Source organism: Triticum dicoccoides, chromosome 4A (genome assembly GCF_002162155.2).
Source record: "Triticum dicoccoides isolate Atlit2015 ecotype Zavitan chromosome 4A, WEW_v2.0, whole genome shotgun sequence".
In the NCBI taxonomy this organism is placed as follows: domain Eukaryota; kingdom Viridiplantae; phylum Streptophyta; class Magnoliopsida; order Poales; family Poaceae; genus Triticum; species Triticum dicoccoides.
Window position 1 is genome coordinate 383,828,090 of NC_041386.1, and position 19,699 is coordinate 383,847,788.

Consider the following 19,699-nt stretch of genomic DNA (forward strand, 5'->3'; position numbering starts at 1 on the left):
ACACAAATCGACGAGATGACATTGCGAGATTCTCGGGAAATGAACTACGATAGTAAGCTCCAAAACATGAGCTGGTTCTGCTACAAACATGTGAACACGTTGTCCCAGACAAGCATGACCACAAAGTAGTCTTATAATAAAACACTACCCAGTTCAGGAGGGGGAACCATCAACGAGAGTATCGAAATCCCTACATAAGTCCGGATTAGCTCTTATGAAGGAACTCCTTCTCCTTGAACAAATCAATCAGTGGCTTGGTGTGCTCGGGACACCTATGGAATGGAGGTTGCAAGTCTCCGAACCACAGAATACTTCGCATGTATGCATGACTGATTTGGGATGATTCCAGAGGAAGCAACATTGACTTTCTCGAATCCACGGCGGCAACTTGCATCAAATGCACATGAACTGGAGGAAGTCACTTCTTACATCCGAACATATGCTTCATGAACTAGCATGAATAAATGCTTTCAAAAGTTTCCAACACTAGCTTAATGTTCAACAAATCATGGAGGAGATAAGGATGTTGTCAATGGGCTCAACAACAATTCATCCGGGTTTCCTTTTAAAAGAAATTCCATAGTTAAGTGAACACGGTGATAGCATTGGTCAGACCAAAGAATATAATGGTGTATGCTCGAGGAAAACCCACGAGTAAGACAACATTACGAACATCGTTGGTTCTGACTTGATTTGAGGATAGCCCACACCCAAATCAAAGGTTGGACAAGATGATAGGTCTATTAACTGATCACGAGGGTCAGTCGATGAAATATCAATTTTCTTCAACACACACATACAAAGGGTATCTCTTTGAAATGAACTAAGTCAGGTAAGCTTTTATCTTCCAACTCTCCAAGTTGTTGCTTGGCTTAACAAACTAGCTCAGGGGTATCCAACACAGATTCTTGGAGAAAGGATGGTTTACAGAATAAACCAACTTGATCACGAGCTCAACATAACAGTCAGGTGACAACCTGGTGATACTTTCGAGAAGATATTCAGAAAATCACGAACCACCGATATGTTACTAAGCTCGAGAACAATCTTGCTTTTCAGGGCAAGACGATATAATCAAATGAGCGAGGACTTGACAAAATCCTAACTCATCAATCGAAATGTGCACCAGGAAGATGAACAAGATAGCACGATCAATCTTAGAATGATGATTCAAGAACCACACGTTAAGAATGAGGTTATTGTCCATTTAACTACCAAGCAACAAGGTTGCTAGGAGTATTGATTTCACACATCACGATTCACTTGTCGACATTCCGGTTATAACCACACGGAACCGAGGAATGAGTAATGATGGCGAGAAGTATCACTGTACCAAGAGTTCATAGGATGGTGTGCAATTCCTATAACAATCCCGATATAAAAGATGGTAATACTCCAAGGTAGAACAGAGCAAAAGCTGGATTAGCAATTTGTTCTGCGGAGCACAACTTCTTTGACCCAATCCTGGATATGGAAGAGGTACTGGAGTTTGTTTCTCCTAGTCATTCCGCGATAGAATGGCTTGACGGACCACAAGAGTAATAGGCATCGATAAACGAACGCATGCATACTCTTGACTATCAATTGATAGACGAAGGTCAGTAGACAACTAAAGAGGGACAACTCAAAGGAACATATAACTTTTTGAGTTGTGGATGCATAGATTAGTATGTCGAACCAGGTTCAACATATTTCTTCCGGATAACCCATGCAGAAAGGTAGAACTGACAGAGTCACAACATAGCATGGAGAACTCATCGAGAGCACTCTTGTTGTCATCTTTTGGTTCAAAAGAACTCCTGCCAAGAATGGTTCATGGTAATTGGAAGAAGGATGTACCACGAACCTCGAGGACTATCGCAAAGGTTACTAATAACCTAAAGGAACTAGCAAACACTATCAACATGAAGTAAGTAGAGTGAATCTCGGGTTCAAGAACCCAGGAATAGAATACCTACTCCTAAGTAGCACCACGAGATGCTTTCGAGAATGATGGCCAGAATCCTCACACTGAGAACACAAAACGTTGCTAGATTACTAGGTGACTCCCTAAAACACCTAGGGTCATAATAATTATTCCAACATAAATGTCAAGGCAATAGAATACCTCAACTCAACAATTAGTGTGATTGAGCTGGCATAAAGGAACATCGAAACCAGAGGGAAAGGATTTTGCAAATGCATCAGACTATTTAGAAACCTGGGATGACTCGGACAGCATAACGGCTGTAAATGCTCAGAAAAGATTTGAGACATTCACAAAGATGGTGGCATAACCACTCAGAAGCACAATATCAAGGTCTCGAGATCAATAATTAACATACAGAGGTAGTAGGAACTGAACTGAGACTTAAATCCAACAATCTTATAAGTCTACAGATTAGTAACACGTGATCCTGATAGAAAGAAGAGAAAGCCTAGTTCTTAATCCCCGTAGAAGAGAAGATGATGACTCAGATCAGAAGGCCATGAGGTATAAGGAGTAAAAAGAGCCTTACGTTCCATCCCACAATCAATTCCCTTATATAACTAAAGAATTTCTAGACTCAACTTCGACCAGTTTGGCTTGCTAATCTTACAGGCAGTCAAGCTCTGATACCAACGCTGTCAGGACCCCAACTCAATGCCACATCGATCTAGCATGTAACACCTCATATCACTTTGCGGCCTCACGCACGGTATTCCCACGGGTGTCGCCTTACCTTAGCCCGGGACCGTTTGCGCCTTTTGGCACACGTATATGACAGTGTCGCTAGCATCCATATGATAAGGAGCCCGGGCTGACATGGCTAGTCGTAAACCCAAAGTGGCACAGACTTGTAGGGACAGGCATCCATGACCCAGCATCGAACGGTGTCGGTCATCAGCGAGTGAATCCAGGCTGTAGCACTGGGCTAGCAGGACTCCGGTGAACCGGGCTGTAGTAGGCTAACAGGACTCCGGTATTCATCGCGTGACATTTCCCCGAAGGGACAGACACAGGAACGAAGAAGGACACATGCCGGCCAGCCTAAGTGTTCCGGAGCAGTAGCAAGCTACCATGGCTCGGTGGAAACACTAGGAGACATTTCCCGGTAAGAGAGGCTACTAAAGATAAACAACTAGATAGTCAGATCCCACACATACCAAGCATTTCAATAACATACACACAATATGCTCGATATGTGCAAAACACAACATGGCATCACAACATGACTCTACGACTCAAGTATTTATCCAATAGGCTCCGAGGAGCGAGATATTACAAACATGAGTCTCATGACCCAACATTCAGAGCATACAAATAAAAGCACAAGCGGAAGCTATCATGTCTAAGTACAGACATCTATAAATGAAAAAGGCTAAGAAACCTGACTATCTACCAAATCCTGCCGAGGGCACAAGATCATAGCTGAGGTAACAAGCTAAACGTCGAAGTCCACGTGGAACTACTAGTGAGACTGAAGTCTCTCTACAAAAACATAAATTAAGCAACGTGAGTACAAATGTACCCAGCAAGACTTACATCAGATCTATCTACATATGCATCATTATCAACAAAGGGATGGTGGGGTTTAACTGCAGCAAGCCAGCTTTGACTCGGTGGCTAACCTAAACTACGACTACAATGTAACTCTTTTGAGGTGGCGCACACGAGTCCACATATTCACCATATCAATACACCACTATGGATCCGCTCCCGTCTCCCTACGAGAACGCCATCCATAGCACTCACGCTTATCTTGCGTATTTTAGAGTATCCACTTTCACTTGTCTATGAACTGATATACGCAACCCAGAAGTCCTTTTCCGCGGACACGGCTATTCGAATAGATGATGTTAACCCTGCAGGGGTGTACTTCTTCACACACGCTCTCACCACTTACCGCCGTTTACACGACATGTACTCGGCAACCTTCAAGCGGAAGCCCAACGTGGGTGTCGGCCACGACCTGCCTAAACACTCAAGTCTCTAGTCCAGGTTTATCGCCTATTCGGGTTCCATCCATGAGGAGATCCGGCCGGAGTTTCGCTCACAGCCCCAAACGATGTGAACAGGGTTCCGTGACACCAAACGGGCGCCCGGTTTACCCGGCCACGTGCCTACCGCATCACAGCCCACCCCTACGGTCAGCGCTGCGCATGGCCTCCAGCATACTATAAACACCAGAAACTACTTGCAACTCCTGGACAGAGGACAAGGGTGATTAAGAAGCCGAGAGGGTCCATTGGTTTCGGGCCCAATGCATGGTAGTAGCTGAATCATGGATCACAAACACAGAACTCAGTTCCTGAGGACGGCTGCAATGAGACAACCCACCATGTACTCCTACATGGCCTCTCACCGCTACCTTTACCAAATCGTGTTCACACACTTAGCTCACACACAGTAGGACATGTTCACACGCCTCTGATTCATCCCCGATGAATCAGACCTGACTCAACTCTAAGCAGTAGCAGGCATGACAAACAAGCATGAATGAGTAGGCACAACAGGGCTCAAACAACTCCTACTCATGCTAGTGGGTTTCATCTATTTACTGTGGCAATGACAGGTCATGCAAAGGATAAAGGGGTTCAGCTACCGCAGCAAGTAACAGATGAATCGGTGTTGTCCTAATGCAGTAAAAGAGAGCAGGAGCGAGAGAGTGGGATTTTATCGGAATGAACAAGGGGGTTTTGCTTGCCTGGCACTTCCGAAGATAACATAGTTCCTCATTGGTGTCATTGATCACATCGCCGATACACGTCTATCGAGAGGGGACAATTACCGGCAAACAAGGAAGAACGCAATCAATGCAATGCACAATATGATGCATGCTCATGACATGGCAATATGAATGTGTTTTGAGCTAATGCAACTAGCAACAGATTAAATGAAGTTGGTTTGAATACAAGATTCAATTTCAAACTCCATATGTGATTATTCAAATGCCAATAAGTTGTTCTAACATGCATGAAAATGGTACAGATGGATTCCTTGAATTTTTCTGATAATTTTTCATATATAAATTATTTAATTTGGAGTTACGGTTAATTTTCTATGATTTATTGAAGTTTAGGGCATTTTCTGAAATTTCCTGAATAATAATAAATCCAGAAATGAATTATTGCGTCAGCACCACGTCACTGTGACGTCAGCAGGGTCAACTAGGCTGGCTCGGGTCAAACCTGACGTGTGGGGGCCACACGTCAGTGACACAAGACCTAATCCCGGTCAAACCCAGCGCTGACTGGGGTTTGACCAGGGGTGGGGCCCACAGTCAGTGGCCTAGGGGGTTGGTTAGTGCGTCATTAGTGGCTAATGACAGCGCCACGTCACTGGCCACCAGAGTTTGGCCGGCGGCGACCCGAAACGCGGCGGATGTTCACCGGGGTTGCGCTACGGGCGGCGGCTGGACGCGCGAAGGCCACCAGAAGGTAGCCCGTACACGGCCGCACCTAGCTGGCTACACGAGGGGCCGCGGGGTGGCCGAAGACGACGGCGGCGAGCACTTCCGTGGTGGCCGGAGTTCGGGCTGGGGCAGGGACGCGGCTGCAGCGCTCGAGCGAGCAAACGGAGTGGAGAGGCATCCTCCTGGAGGCGCCAGGAGCGTGTCAGTGCCCCTGGTGCGAGCAGGAGAGGCTCGGGAACGCGGGCTCACCGGCCATGGCGGACGGCGGCCTCGGTGACCTCGGGGCTACGGCTAGAGGGCGGGAGCAAGCAGGGGGCAGAGGGGAAATGCTCAGGGGCTCACGGTGAGTTCGAAGAGAGGGTCGGCGTGCTCGGGGAGGCGACGGAGACGGCGAATCGGGCCGGCGATCTTCGATGCCCGTCGGTGAAGATGGCGGCAATGGCGTCACTGCAGGGCTCCTGGTGTTGCTTGGAGCGGTGGGGAGGAAGAGTAGGTCGAGGCAGAGCTTTGGGAGGCATCGGGGAGACGAGGCGGTGGTTGTGGCCGCGGCGAACGGTGTCGGTGGCGACGGGGCTCCGCTCGGTGGAAGAGAGAGGGAGCCAGAGAAGGGGGGGAGAAGGCACGGGGAGAGTGCGAGGCCTGGGAGGGTGCGTGGCGTCACGGACGGGGTCCAGGGCGACGAGAGGAAGCAGGAGGTGGCCAGGGGAAGCAGGAGGTGGCTGAGGCCTCTCGGGCGCGCGCCACGCCTCGGTCCTTCTGGCGAGGAGGAAGACGACAGGGGGAGTGGAGATGGGCTGGGCCGTGCTGGGCCAGGTAAGTGGCGCCAGGTAACTTCCTTCTCTCTCTCTCTTTTATTTCTTTTCTATTTCTGTTATTTTGTTTTTGATTTGATTTAAAATACCAAATCATTTTATAAAATCCTGGAAACAATTGTGGGTGCTTTCTGAATTATTTCATTGACCCTTAACAATTTCCAACATTTATTTGAACATTTAAATTATTTATAGTATTTAAATGCCCAAGGTCAAATACAATAGGATTTAATTCAAAAATCCAGAATGGCCTAGAAATATGTGCATCATTGATGGCAGGGGTTTTCACCTTAAACAAAAATAATGAACTTTTCTAAAGGGCATTCTGGGTTTATTGAAAATATTTTTATTTTGATCCTAATTGCATTTTATTTAGTGCTAGGGTTTGTCATCCCCATTTCAAGTTTCATAAAATTTAAACATGTTGCATGGATGCTAAAGCAAAAACAAACAAGGGCTGATCTGGGGCTGTGACAGATGCACCTAGTCCTTCTAAAAATAAAAAGAAAAAGAAAAATGATAGGACTTTGCATACCTCTAGTGAACCTGAAGTAGAAAAGGCTCCTGAAGATAATAATGATGTTTCTATCTCAGTTGCTAAAACTAAATACGGTAATGAGCATTCACCTAGTTATAATGAAAAAGATGATGATGATGTTCATGAAGACACTCAACCAAACAATGATAAAGAACCAGATAATGATGTTGAGATATAACCAACTGTTGATCTTGATAACCCACAACATAAAAAAATAAAAGATATGATAAAAGAGACCTTGTCGCTAGAAAACATGGTAAAGAAAGAGAACCATGGATTCAAAAACCCATGCCCTTTCCACCTAAATCAACTAAGAAGAAAAGTGATGAAGAATTTGAACGCTTTGCTGAAATGCTTAGGCTAGTCTTTTTGGGCACCCGTTTGACTGATATTTCAAAGATGGCCCCTTATGCAAAGTATATGAAAGACATCATCACTAATAAAAGAAAGATACCTGATTATGAAATCTCCACCATGCTTTGTAATTATTATTTTAAGGATGGAGTACCTAAAAAACTTGGAGATCCGGGAATACAAACTATACCTTGCTCCATCAAAAGAAACTATGTTACAACTGCTCTATCTGAATTAGGAGCTGGTGTTAGTGATATGACATTCTCTTTATACAAAAGACTTGACTTGAATAAACTCACACCTACTGAAATATCTTTGCAAATGGCTGATAAATCAACTGCCATATCTATCGGTATTTGTGAGGATGTGCCCGTTGTTGTTCCAAATGATACCATCTTAACTGACTTTGTTATTCTTGAGATGCCCGAGGACGAAAACATGTCAGTTATCCTTTGTAGACCCTTTTTAAATACTGCAGGAGCTGTTCTTGATTTTAATAAAAGCAAGATCACTTTTTCATATCAATTGTAATGAGCATACGGTGAACTTGCTGAAGAAATAATTCCAAGTGAATGGTATTAATGTTATTGAAAAATCTCCGACAATCATTATTGGAAGTTTTCAACCACCTCTACCAACTGCCAAAAAAATATGATATACTTGTTGTTGGGGACATGCATATCCCCGTTGAGGTAATTTAGTGTTTTACGAAAGTTCTTAGGTTTCATGCTAATCCAAGGTGGTTATTAATAAGACTTGATTAACCTTATTAATGGATCATCTTTGAGAGGTATGAAGTTGATGAATTTAGTAGGCACTACCTTCTGTCCTTACCTTTTGTTTTCTGTTTTTCTTATGTGAATAAAATAAAATGCCATGTTTGTCTTATTTTCTGGATTTTCCGTGACCCACAAATAAAAGTCCTCAGAACGTCCTGAAATTTTAATGAGATTTTTTTTGGATATTTCTGATTTTCTAGTGCAAATAACATCAGAGGGGGTGCACCAGGTGGGCACAACCCACCTGGGCGCGCCAGCAGACCCAAGCGCGCCCTGATGGGTTGTGGTCCCCATGTGGGGCCCCTCACTTATCTCTTTAGCCCGTGTCACCACCTACCTCCAGAAAAAATTCACCATTGCTCTCTCTCTCTCTCTCTCTCTCTCTCTCGTGTTCTTGCTCTCAAACCCACGGATTTTGATCTCTTTGCTCGAAAATCCATTTCCGAAACTATTTTGGGGGATTGCTACTTGGTTTTTGACTCCTCCATTGGTCCAATTAGTTTTTTCTTTAGTGGATTATATTTTGAATAATTAGCTACTCTTGGTGCTTCTGTGGATGAGCTTGCATGTTGAATTCTTAGAGTTCTAAGTAGTTTGAATGCTCAATATAGCCTCTATGCATGCTTATGAGTAGTTGCTATCAATCTTGTGAAGATTTGTTGACAAAAATTTTGTGACCCAATTTTTTTCCAAAATTTTTTAACGCAAATATGATGAACCTCTTTGGAAGGAGTTCTTCGAGGAGGAGGTCCTCGGAGGCATCTTCTAATAGTGGCTCAACCCGTCAGTCTTATGTTGAACCAAGTGCAAGTTCAATATGGGATGCCGCCACCAAATCATGCTTATGGTCATGCAACGATTTCATGATGATGGCAGGTATTAAATAAGAATTTGAGCAATATGATCACAATGCTGAGCTCGGTCCCTACATCGAAGTTAAGTGCAACCAGCATCTCAGTCTCACAGAATCGTTTACTAAAGAGTTTAAATTTCATCCTCGTGAGTCTAGAGTTTCATTCAAACTTTATGACGGTTCGATCACCGCGCCTCTAGACGCATTTAGTGGTGTGCGTAAAATTCCATTTTGGAGTTTGTTGGACGAACCACCAAGGTTTGAGTATGAATCATTTCTAACTAGTCTTTGCTATGGTGAGAACAAAGGCGTGACACAAGGTAGAATAAAAAGTATTCATTTCCCATCAATTCAATACTTTGCACTGTTTAACAGAAAATGCATTGTAGGCAAAAAAGACTGTAGTACAGTATGTGCTCCTGACTTGAGCCTCATACACACTGCTCACACCGGTGTCAAATGTTATAACCTTGGAGCGATTGTTGCACGCAGATTGCAACACAATGCTGGTAGTAGATATTCTTATGGTGGGATTTATGCTTCACATTTAGCAAGGGAGCTTGGTGTATCACTTTGGCCTAGTGACCCTGTCCTACCTACTCAGTACTTAGACTTTGAGGCCATGAAGCTCCATAAGTTCATTAAGGGCAAGATCACTGATTGTACTTATAACCTACTATTCAATAAAGTTTCCGTTGTGCACACCTTTTTGCTTGCTCCTGCTCTCTTTGATTACCACAGGAAAGGAGGTTATTATGTTCTTGAGAGCGAGGCCCGCGCACACAATGCAGAGGTTGTGGTTGCTCGGCGAGCTGAGGAGGCTTCACCAAGGGCCTCTGTGAACTACCACTCTGATTACTATGCAGGGCGGGATGGTGATTACCAAGCTAGGCCAAAAGCCTAAGTTTGGGGGAGTACGTATTACCACCGACATTATATTAATGTTGACACTTTTCATCCCAGTTGTCGGTTTTCACACTTTTTCATTGTATCGTCCATGTTAAATTTATTTTTCTTTATTTCTTCTAGTGTGTTTGAAAACTTTGAGAAAATCCAAAAAAGTTTCCTGCTTCTTTTTAGTTTCTTCTTTCTAGTTTATTTAGTTGCAGTATTAAAAGAAAACCGAAAAATATTTCTCGATTCTTCTTGCTTGTTGGGAGCTTTCCCGTGTAAATAGTTTTTTCCATTTTTGTTTTTCTTTCTTTAATTTGCTTTCTTCAAGAAAAACACTAAAAACTCCAAAAATATTTCAGTGTGTTTCTTTGAAATTCTTTTTCTTTTATTGAGTCATACCGAGGAGAAGCCCACAAGGAAAATGTTCGGTGGCTCTCATTTTCATTGTAATTGATCTAACAAAGAGCCCATATTACCTTGTCTTCTCCTGCTGAATAATGTGTTTGCAGATTCCAGCTTAGTCCATGGCACTCTTGCACTATTGTTATTTTCATATCATTTGGTTCCGCAAGTGAAAGGCAATAATGACGATATTTGATGAACTGGCTATGGAAGAGAGAAACGTGTATGAACTCAACTTGTTCGTTTTTTGTAAATATGTTTAACCTAGTAGCCATCATTAAGCCTATTACGATCAAACATGTTTGCAATGACATTTAGAGACTATAGTTTCTCATGCCATGCTTAAGTAGCTAGGAGTGGATAATGATTTATCTTGGATGTCAACATGCATTAAAACGATTGTGATGTGTTATCATGATATTGTATCCTCCTCCAAATGTTTCGAGTGGCTTGACTTGGCACATGTTCACGGATGTAATTGAATCAAAACCAACATAGCATGTATGATATTTATGTTCATGGTGTTCATATCCTACTCATGCTAGCATTCAATGTTTATTATGCATAATGCATGTTCATGACCGTTTTTGCTCTCTAGCTGGCCACTTCTCAACCTATTTGCTAGCTTTGTCCTGTACTAAGTGGAAATGCTACTTGTGCATCAAAATCCTCAAACCAAAGTTATTCTAGATGAGTCCACAATACATACCTATATGCGGTATTACCCTACCGTTCAAAGTAAATTTGCATGTGCCACCTCAAAAACATCAAATGAACATCTATTTTTGTGTGCATGGATTTCTTATAGAGCGAAAGGGGGTAGTCAGTATCTTCCATGCTAACCGGGTTATTCTCATGATGAGTGTGTATTCACTCATCCTTGAACGAGAGGGGCGATATGTAGCGCCCCGAGACCGATGTGCCAGGTGTCCTCCAGTTATTCGTTATTGTTGCGTTGCCATTGCTTGTGTGTCATGCATTGCATATCATGTCATCATGTGCATTTCATTTGCATACATGTTCGTCTCATGCATCCGAGCATTTTCCCCGTTGTCCGTTTTGCAATATGGTGCTCCTATGTCACCCGGTGTCCCTTTCTATCGCTTTTCGTGTGTCAGTGCTAAACGTTTTCGGATTGGACCGACACTTGTCATGCGGCCTTGGTTTACTACCGGTAGACCGCCTGTCAAGTTTCGAGCCATTTGGACTTTGTTTGATACTCCAACGGTTAATGGAGGGACCGAGAAGGCCTCGTGTGTGTTGCAGCCCAACACCCCTCCAAAGTGGCCCAAACCCCACCTAAACCCATTCTATCATCTCGGTCGTTCGATCACGATCGTGTGGCCGCAAACCGCACCTCATTTGGACTCTCCTAGCTCCCTCTACCTATATATATGTGATCCCCTCCGAAATTCATGGATGAAACCCTAGATCCATCTCCCTTCGCGCCGCCGGACACAACCTCGCCGGATGGACATGTCCGCTCGTCCCCGCACCGCCGCTTCTAGCCTCTCCTAGGCCGCCACGTGGCTCCGCCGGCCACCTCCTCCCGCGCGGCCCGGCCAGCCCGCCGCGGGTCCTCGCGGCCCGGTTCCTCCCACGCCGCCCGAGCCATCATCTTCCACCGTGGGCCGCCTCCCTGCGTCTTTCGCCGCGCCGCCGTTGCTCGCCGTGCTCTGCCGCCCCGCTCGCCGATGCAGCGCCGCCCGTCCCCGCCGCACCTCGCCGCCGCCGGCGCCTCTGCTCGCTGGAGCGCGCGCCACCGCCGCCCTTGCCGCGGATCCGGTCGAGCCGGACCGGATCCGGCCGTCCCCGAGCTCCCCGGCCACCCTCCGGCGCCATCCCGCCGCCACACCACCGGAGAAGCCACCGGCAACGTCGTTGACTTCGGCGAGATCTGCCTTGCGTCGTTTCGCGTGCACGAACCCTAGATCTCGCAGGGCGAGAATTCCACCAAGTCCCCGTAATATTTTGCAATCTTCATCGCATCGTATCTCTGCAACCGTAGCTCCGATTTGCACGTGTAGCATATCAAAATGTTTGCCTCGACGAGCAGATCATTTCATCTCATTGCATAATTTTCATTTGAGCTCATCTTGATGCCCGAAATGCTGTTGGAAGAGGGCTATTTGATGAATTTGTCAGATCTGTTTCAGCAAATGGCATTTTGTCATGTTTTCCATGATTATTGTGTGCATGCTATGATACTAAGCTCTACATGTGTTTTGTTATATGCCATGCCATCTTTACAGGGGTGTATGCAATGTATTTTTGTGATATTTGTGGTGACTAGCACAAGTTTGCAAAGTAGCGTAATCGGTAATGCTGCTTTCAGGACTTAGAATTTCACTAAGTCCTTGTTCTGTTTTTGTGGTTATGCCATATGTTCATGTTGTCTCCTAGTGACCCGTGCCTCTTTTGAGGATGATCAGTAAGGATGTTTTGTTAACATTGTGGTGCTCTCTCCATCCATGTCTTTTTTTGCATTTATGGAGCACCCTAGCTTGAGTCAATCGAGCTCTACTTTTGCTATAAAGTGAATCCTGGCAGATTGTTGACATGATTAGCGATTTTGCCGAGGATGTTGCTATTGATCCGTGCATGCTATGTTCTTCTTCTTGCCATGTCTAGCTTCTATGTCATGTCTTATTGACGGTTGAATGCTTAGTTTGTCATGCCATGCTCTGTAGTGAGTGCATCGAGCTGGTTAACATTCCTACTCGTTAACTGTTTTGCCATGCTTCAGTTTTTCACCAAGTCTGAATCTGTTCATATTTTTGCTATGTTCACATGCTTGCAATTGTATTTTCTGATCCCTTTTGGCTCAAGGTCACTAAGGGACTTGTGTTAAGTGCTTTGAATAGCTTCATGTCATGCCTTGATTTGCCATGTTAAGTTCCTGTAGAATGTATTTTTCATGCTCTAAAGTGTGCTTCCTGATGATAAATTCCAGACTTATGTTAATTTCACAAAGTCTGAAACCTGTTTTCATTTGCACTTTTGCCATGCTTGTTTAAACCTGTTAATGGATGAATTAGCCGTAGCTCAGTGTTAATCTTTTGTCAAGCATCATGAGTGGATCCCTGCCATGTATTTTGTTGTCATGTTTGAGTGCAGTAGCATATCTATCTTGTTGGATTTAGATGACTACTTGCTGATTATCGCAGACCGGTGCCATATTTGTTTTGCTTGCCATTTCCAAACCGTGCATCCGGTTCCGGTGATCTTTGTATCAATTTCAACCGAAATCATCTCACCTTTCCAGTGGCACTCTTGGATTCCCAAGTTGAGGCCAGGTTCATTCATTCCCTTGCAAATCATGCATATGCATCGCATACCGCATCCCGCATATCATACCATGTTCGTGTGTGGTTTGTTTACTATGTTGTGTGCTTCTTTCCAGTGGTGCTTCTTCGGGTTGGTTCCGGTAACATCGTGATTGTGAGAACCCGTTCGACTTCGTCCGTTTGTCTTCTTCATGGACTCGTTCTTCTTCCTTGCGGGATCTCAGGCAAGATGACCATATGTAACACCCTCGATGCGACTATATCTCCCACGTGTCGAGGTACGACTTAGAGGCATAATCGCATTGAAGGCATATGTCGCAAGTGAGGTAATCTTCACACAACCCATGTAATACAATAAGGGAAAGAGATACATAGTTGGCTACAATCGCCACTTCACACAATTACTTGAATGAAACATTACATCATCCAGATACAATCAAGGTCCGACTACGGAACCAAAATAAAAGAAGAACCCCAAATGCGACAAAGGTCCCCGATCGACCCCAACTGGGCTCCACTACTGATCAACTAGAATGAAACAACACAAAGGACAAGATCTTCATCGAGCGCCTCCTGAGCTTGGTTGCGTCATCTGCATGGACTCATCGGCACCTGCAAGCTGGTTTTGGAAGTATCTGTGAGCCACGGGGACTCAGCAATGTCGCACCCTTGCGATCAAGACTATTTAAGCTTATGGGTAAGGTAAAGTTAGGAGGTGGAGCTGCAGCAAGCGACTAGCATATATGGTGGCTAACATACGCAAAAGAGAGCGAGAAGAGAAGGCAAAGCACGATCGAGAAACTATGATCAAGAAGTGATCCTAGAGCAACCTACGTCACACATAACTCCAACAACCGTGTTCACTTCCCGGACTCCGCCGGAAAGAGACCATCACGGTTACACACGCGGGTGATTCATTTTAATTAAGGTCGACTTCAGGTTTTCTACAACCGGACGTTAACAAATTCCCATCTGCCCATAACCGCGGGCACGGCTTTCGAAAGTTCAAATCCCTGCAGGGGTGTCCCAACTTAGCCCATCACAAGCTCTCACGGTCAACGAAGGAATAGACCTCCTCCCGAGACATTCCGATCAGACTCGGTATCTCGGTACAACAAGACATTTCGACAGGGTAAAACTAAACCAGCAACACCGCCCGATGCACCGACATCCTGATGGGAGCTGCACATATCTCATTCTCAGGGCAACACCGGATAGGTCAACTACGAGTAAAACCAGCCCTCAAGTTTCCCCGAGGTGGCCCCGCAGGCTGCCCATTTCGGACCAACACTTAGACAAGCACTGGCCCGGGGGGGTTAAATAAAGATGACCCTCGAGAGAGCGATTCCCAAGGGAAAAGTAGGTGGTGGTGAGGAAAATGGTAAAACCAAGGTTGGGCATTGCTGGCGGAGTTTTACTTAAGGCGAACTGTCAAGGGGTTCCCATTATTACCCAACCACGTAAGGAACGCAAAATCAGGGAACATAACACCGATATGCCGGAAACTAGGGCGGCAAGAGTGGAACAAAACACCAGGCATAAGGCCGAGCCTTCCACCCTTTACCAAGTATATAGATGCATTAATTAAATAAGATATATAGTGATATCCCAACAAGTAAACATGTTCCAACAAGGAGCAACACCTCCATGTTCCAACGAGGAACAAACTTCAATCTTCACCTGCAACTAACAACGCTATAAGAGGGGCTGAGCGAAGCGGTAACATAGCAAATCAACGGTTTGCTAGGACATGGTGGGTTAGAGGTTTGACATGGCAATTTGGGAGGCTTGAAAGCAAGTGGTAGGCATCGCAGCATAGGCATAGCAAAAGAGCGAGCAACTAGGCAAAGCAAAGATAGTAGTGATTTCGAGGGTATGATCATCTTGCCTGAAATCCCGCAAGGAAGAAGAACGAGTCCATGAAGAAGACAAACGGATGTAGACGAACGGGTCCTCACAAACGCGACGTTACCGGAACCAACCCGAAGAAGCAAACACCGGAAAGAAGCAAACAACACAGTAAACAACCACGACATGAACATGGCATGATGCACAATCAAGTATGATGCATGTCCAGTTTAAATATGCATGGCATGGCAAGGGGCACAAACAAAACTACAAATTAAGTGGAGATCAATATGCAACGAGTTGCATATTGACGAAACACCAGATGACTTATTTAGTTCTCTCTCGGTTATGTACCCAACAATATTAAATGTTGATTAACATGGCAAGGGGTGAATCACAACAAAACTACCTATCTAGGCAAGTTTAAATGAGGCCGGAAGCAACGAACAACAAATCCGGAAACTCCTCATGTGCATAATTTAAGGTTTGGTACTGTTCTGCCCTAAACATTATTTTAGAGTTGTTAAACATGCAAGATGATGCCACCATGTTAAACTAGGCAAAATTCTACCCCATTTACATATAAAGTTTGTTAGATTTGGAGCTACGGTTGAATAGTTAAGAATTAAAGCATTTTAGCATGGCATAGGAGCAAATTTAACCAAACAGCATTTTAAACATTTTAAACATGGATGAAAATGACATATTATGAAACTAGACACAAATCTAATCATATTTCATATATAACTTATTTTAAACCAATGCACCATTTGTGAGTTATTAAATGAATGAAATGCAAGGGTTTTTCTGTAAATTGGCGTTCACAGGGAAAATAGGAAAAACGATCAGGAAAAAAAACATGCGTTGGGCCGAAATCTTGCTGGCGCAACAGAAACACGCGCTGGGGCTGCTCACTTTGGGCTGAGGGGAGGATGGGCCGGCTTGGCTGGCAGATCTGGATCTCTCGCTGGAGCGGGGCCTTGGATCGGGGTCAACGCGACCGAAGCAGGGGAAGCAGGGCGTGCGGCTTGGGTCGCTCGAAGCAGAGGAAACCAGCAGGCGCTGGCAGCAGGTCGACTCCGTGGGGTGAGGCGGCTGCAGCGGAACTTGGCGGCTCCGGCAGCAGGGATGGAAGCAGGGGCGCGCCGCGGGCGGCTGGACGAAGCGCACAAGGAGGCAGGCGCTCCTGCCCGACCTAGCGAAGCAGGACGGCGGCGGACTTGGCGCAGAGGCTGAAGATGGCGGCGGGGTCGATCTCGACTGGACATCCGTGGCTGGCGACGCCATGGTTGTAGATGACGGCGCTGCCGGATGGCTCGGGCTCCTGGCGCCTTGGCCGTCAGGGTCCTGCGAGAGAGAGATGTGAGGTCAGGAGAAAGAAGGAAGAGAAGGAGGGACCGAGGGAGAGGGCGCGGGGTCGGCCTGGGGCTGCTGCTGCGGCCGGCTCGAGGGAAGCTTCTAGTCTCAGGCGCGTGAGGAGGGAGGAGCTCGAGCGCGAGGGTCCTGGTGACGCGGTCGCCGGCGACGGTGGAGGCATTGCTCGGGGACGAACAAGCAGAGGAGGGGAAAAACGAGGAGGAGAGGAGTCTGGCTGTGGTTGGTGGATCGGGAGGGAATGGATCCCAAGGAAGAGGATCGGTGGTGGCTGGTTGGCTCGGTGAAGAAAACGAGGGACTTGGATCGGGGAGGATTTGGATCGAGGAGATGTGGTTGGCTGAGGGGATTTTTGGATCGGGAGCGATCCCAAGGGAGAGGGTGGCGGCGGCTAACTTGGCAGGGGAAAGATTTGACGGATGGGACGACATTTAGGGTTAGGTGTCTATATATAAAGCACTGGATTTTTGGTTAGGGGCTATTAGGACCCTCCGATCGCAATCGGACGATCGCGAATAAAATAGCTAGGAAGTCCAAATAAGAAAATGGTGACGTTTTGTAGACGTTTGGGGATGATTCGGACACAACGGTGGCAACACCTCGGGTCAGGTCCGGGACAACTTCCGGACGCGTGCGAGGAGGGCCGCGGGATGACGAGAGAGGTTAGGTTGGGTCTGGCGGATTGTGAAGAGCGGGTTGGTCTGAGAGAAGAGGGGAGAGATGCAGCCCGGCACGTTTTCCGGAGACCGAAAACGTCCGACGAAAAGACCGGCTATATGTAACGCCCTCGATGCGGCTATATCTCCCACGTGTCGAAGCACGACTTAGAGGCATAACCGCATTGAAAGCAATGTCGCAAGTGAGGTAATCTTCACACAACCCATGTAATACATAGGGGAAAGAGATACATAGTTGGCTTACAATCGCCACTTCACACAATTACATGAATAAAGCATTACATCAACCAAATACAATCAGGGCCCGACTACGGAGCCAAAATAAAATAAGAACCCCAAATGCGACAAAGGTCCCCGATCGACCCCAACTGGGCTCCACTACTGATCAACTAGAACGGAAACAACACAAAGGACAAGATCTTCATCGAGCTCCTCCTGAGCTTGGTTGCGTTATCTGTATGGACTCAACGGCACCTGCAAGCTGGTTTTGGAAGTATCTGTGAGCCATGGGGACTCAGCAATCTCGCACCCTCGCGATCAAGACTATTTAAGCTTATGGGTAAGGTAAAGGTATGAGGTGGAGCTGCAGCAAGCGACTAGCATATATGGTGGCTAACATACGCAAATGAGAGCGGAAGAGAAGGCAAAGCACGGTCGATAAAAGTATGATCAAGAAGTGATCCTATAGCAACCTACGTCAAGCATAACTCCAACAACCGTGTTCACTTCCCGGACTCCGCCGGAAAGAAACCATCACGGTTACACACGCGGTTGATGTATTTTAATTAAGGTCAACTTTGGGTTTTCTACAACCGGACGTTAACAAATTCCCATCTGCCCATAACCGCGGGCACGGCTTTCGAAAGTTCAAATCCCTGCAGGGGTGTCCCAACTTAGCCCATGACAAGCTCTCACGGTCAACGAAGGAATAGACCTCCACCCGAGAAATTCCGATCAGACTCGGTATCCCGGTACAACAAGACATTTCGACAGGGTAAAACTAAACCAGCAACACCGCCCGAATGTGCCGGCAAATCCCGATAGGAGCTGCACATATCTCTTTCTCAGGGCACACTCAGATGAGCGCTCCGTACAACTAAAACCAAACCTCGAGTTGCCCCGAGGGGGCGCTGCACAGGACTCTAGTTCGGACCAACACTTAGACAAGCACTGGCCCGGGGGGGTTAAGATAAAGATGACCCTCGGGATGCGCGACTCCCAGGGGAAAAAGGCTAGGTGGCAAATGGTAAAACCAATGTTGGGCATTGCTGGAAAAGCTTTACTTAAGGCGAACTGTCAAGGGGTTCCCATTATAGCCCAACCGCGTAAGGGACGCAAAATCCGGGAACATAACACCGATATGACGGAAACTAGGGCGGCAAGAGTGGAACAAAACACCAGGCATAAGGCCGAGCCTTCCACCCTTTACCAAGTATATAGATGCATTAATAAACTAAGATATATAGTGATATCCCAACAAGTAAATAAATGTTCCAACAAGGAACGGTATCTCCATGTTCCAACAAGGAACAAACTTCAATCTTCACCTGCAACTAGCAACGCTATAAGAGGGGCTGAGCAAAGCGGTAACATAGCCAATCAACGGTTTGCTAGGACATTGGTGGGTTAGAGGCTGAACATGGCAATTTGGGTGGCAGACAAGCAAGTGGTAGGCATCATAGCAATGGCATAGCAAAAGAGCGAGCAAACTAGCATAGCAAAGATAGTAGTGATTTCGAGGGTATGATCATCTTGCCTGAAATCCCGCAAGGAAGAAGAACGAGTCCATGAAGAAGACAAACGGACGTAGACGAACGGGTCCTCACAAACGCGACGTTATCGGAACCAACCCGAAGAAGCAACACCGGAAAGAAGCAAACAACATAGTAAACAACCAGCACATCAACATGGCATGATGCACAATCAAGTATGGTGCATGTCCGGTTTAATGAGGCAGGGCATGGCTAAATGCACAAACAACACTACAAATTAAGTGGATCTCAATACGCAACGAGTTGCATATTGACGAAACACCACAACAAGTTATTTAGTTTGATCTCGTTTATGTACCCCAACAATATTAAATGTTGATTAACATGGCAAGAGGGTGAAGCAAATAAAACTACCTATCTAGTCAAGTTTAAAGGAGGCCGGAAGCAACGAACAACAATTCCGGAAACTCCCATATGCATATTTTAGATTAGGTCCTGTTCTGCCCTAAACACAATTTTAGGGTTGTTAAACATGCAAAGTAAGGTCACCATGTTAAACTAGGCAAAATTCTACCCCATTTACATATAAAGTTTATTTAAATCGGAGCTACGGTTATTTAGCTATGAATTAAATCATTTTAGCATGGCATAGGAGTAAATTAATGCAAACAACATTTTTAACATTTCAAACATAGATGAAAGTTGGATATTATTAATCTACACAAAATTCTGAGCAAGTTTCATATATAAATCATTTTAATCCGATGCACGGTTGTGAAGTTATTAATGCATGA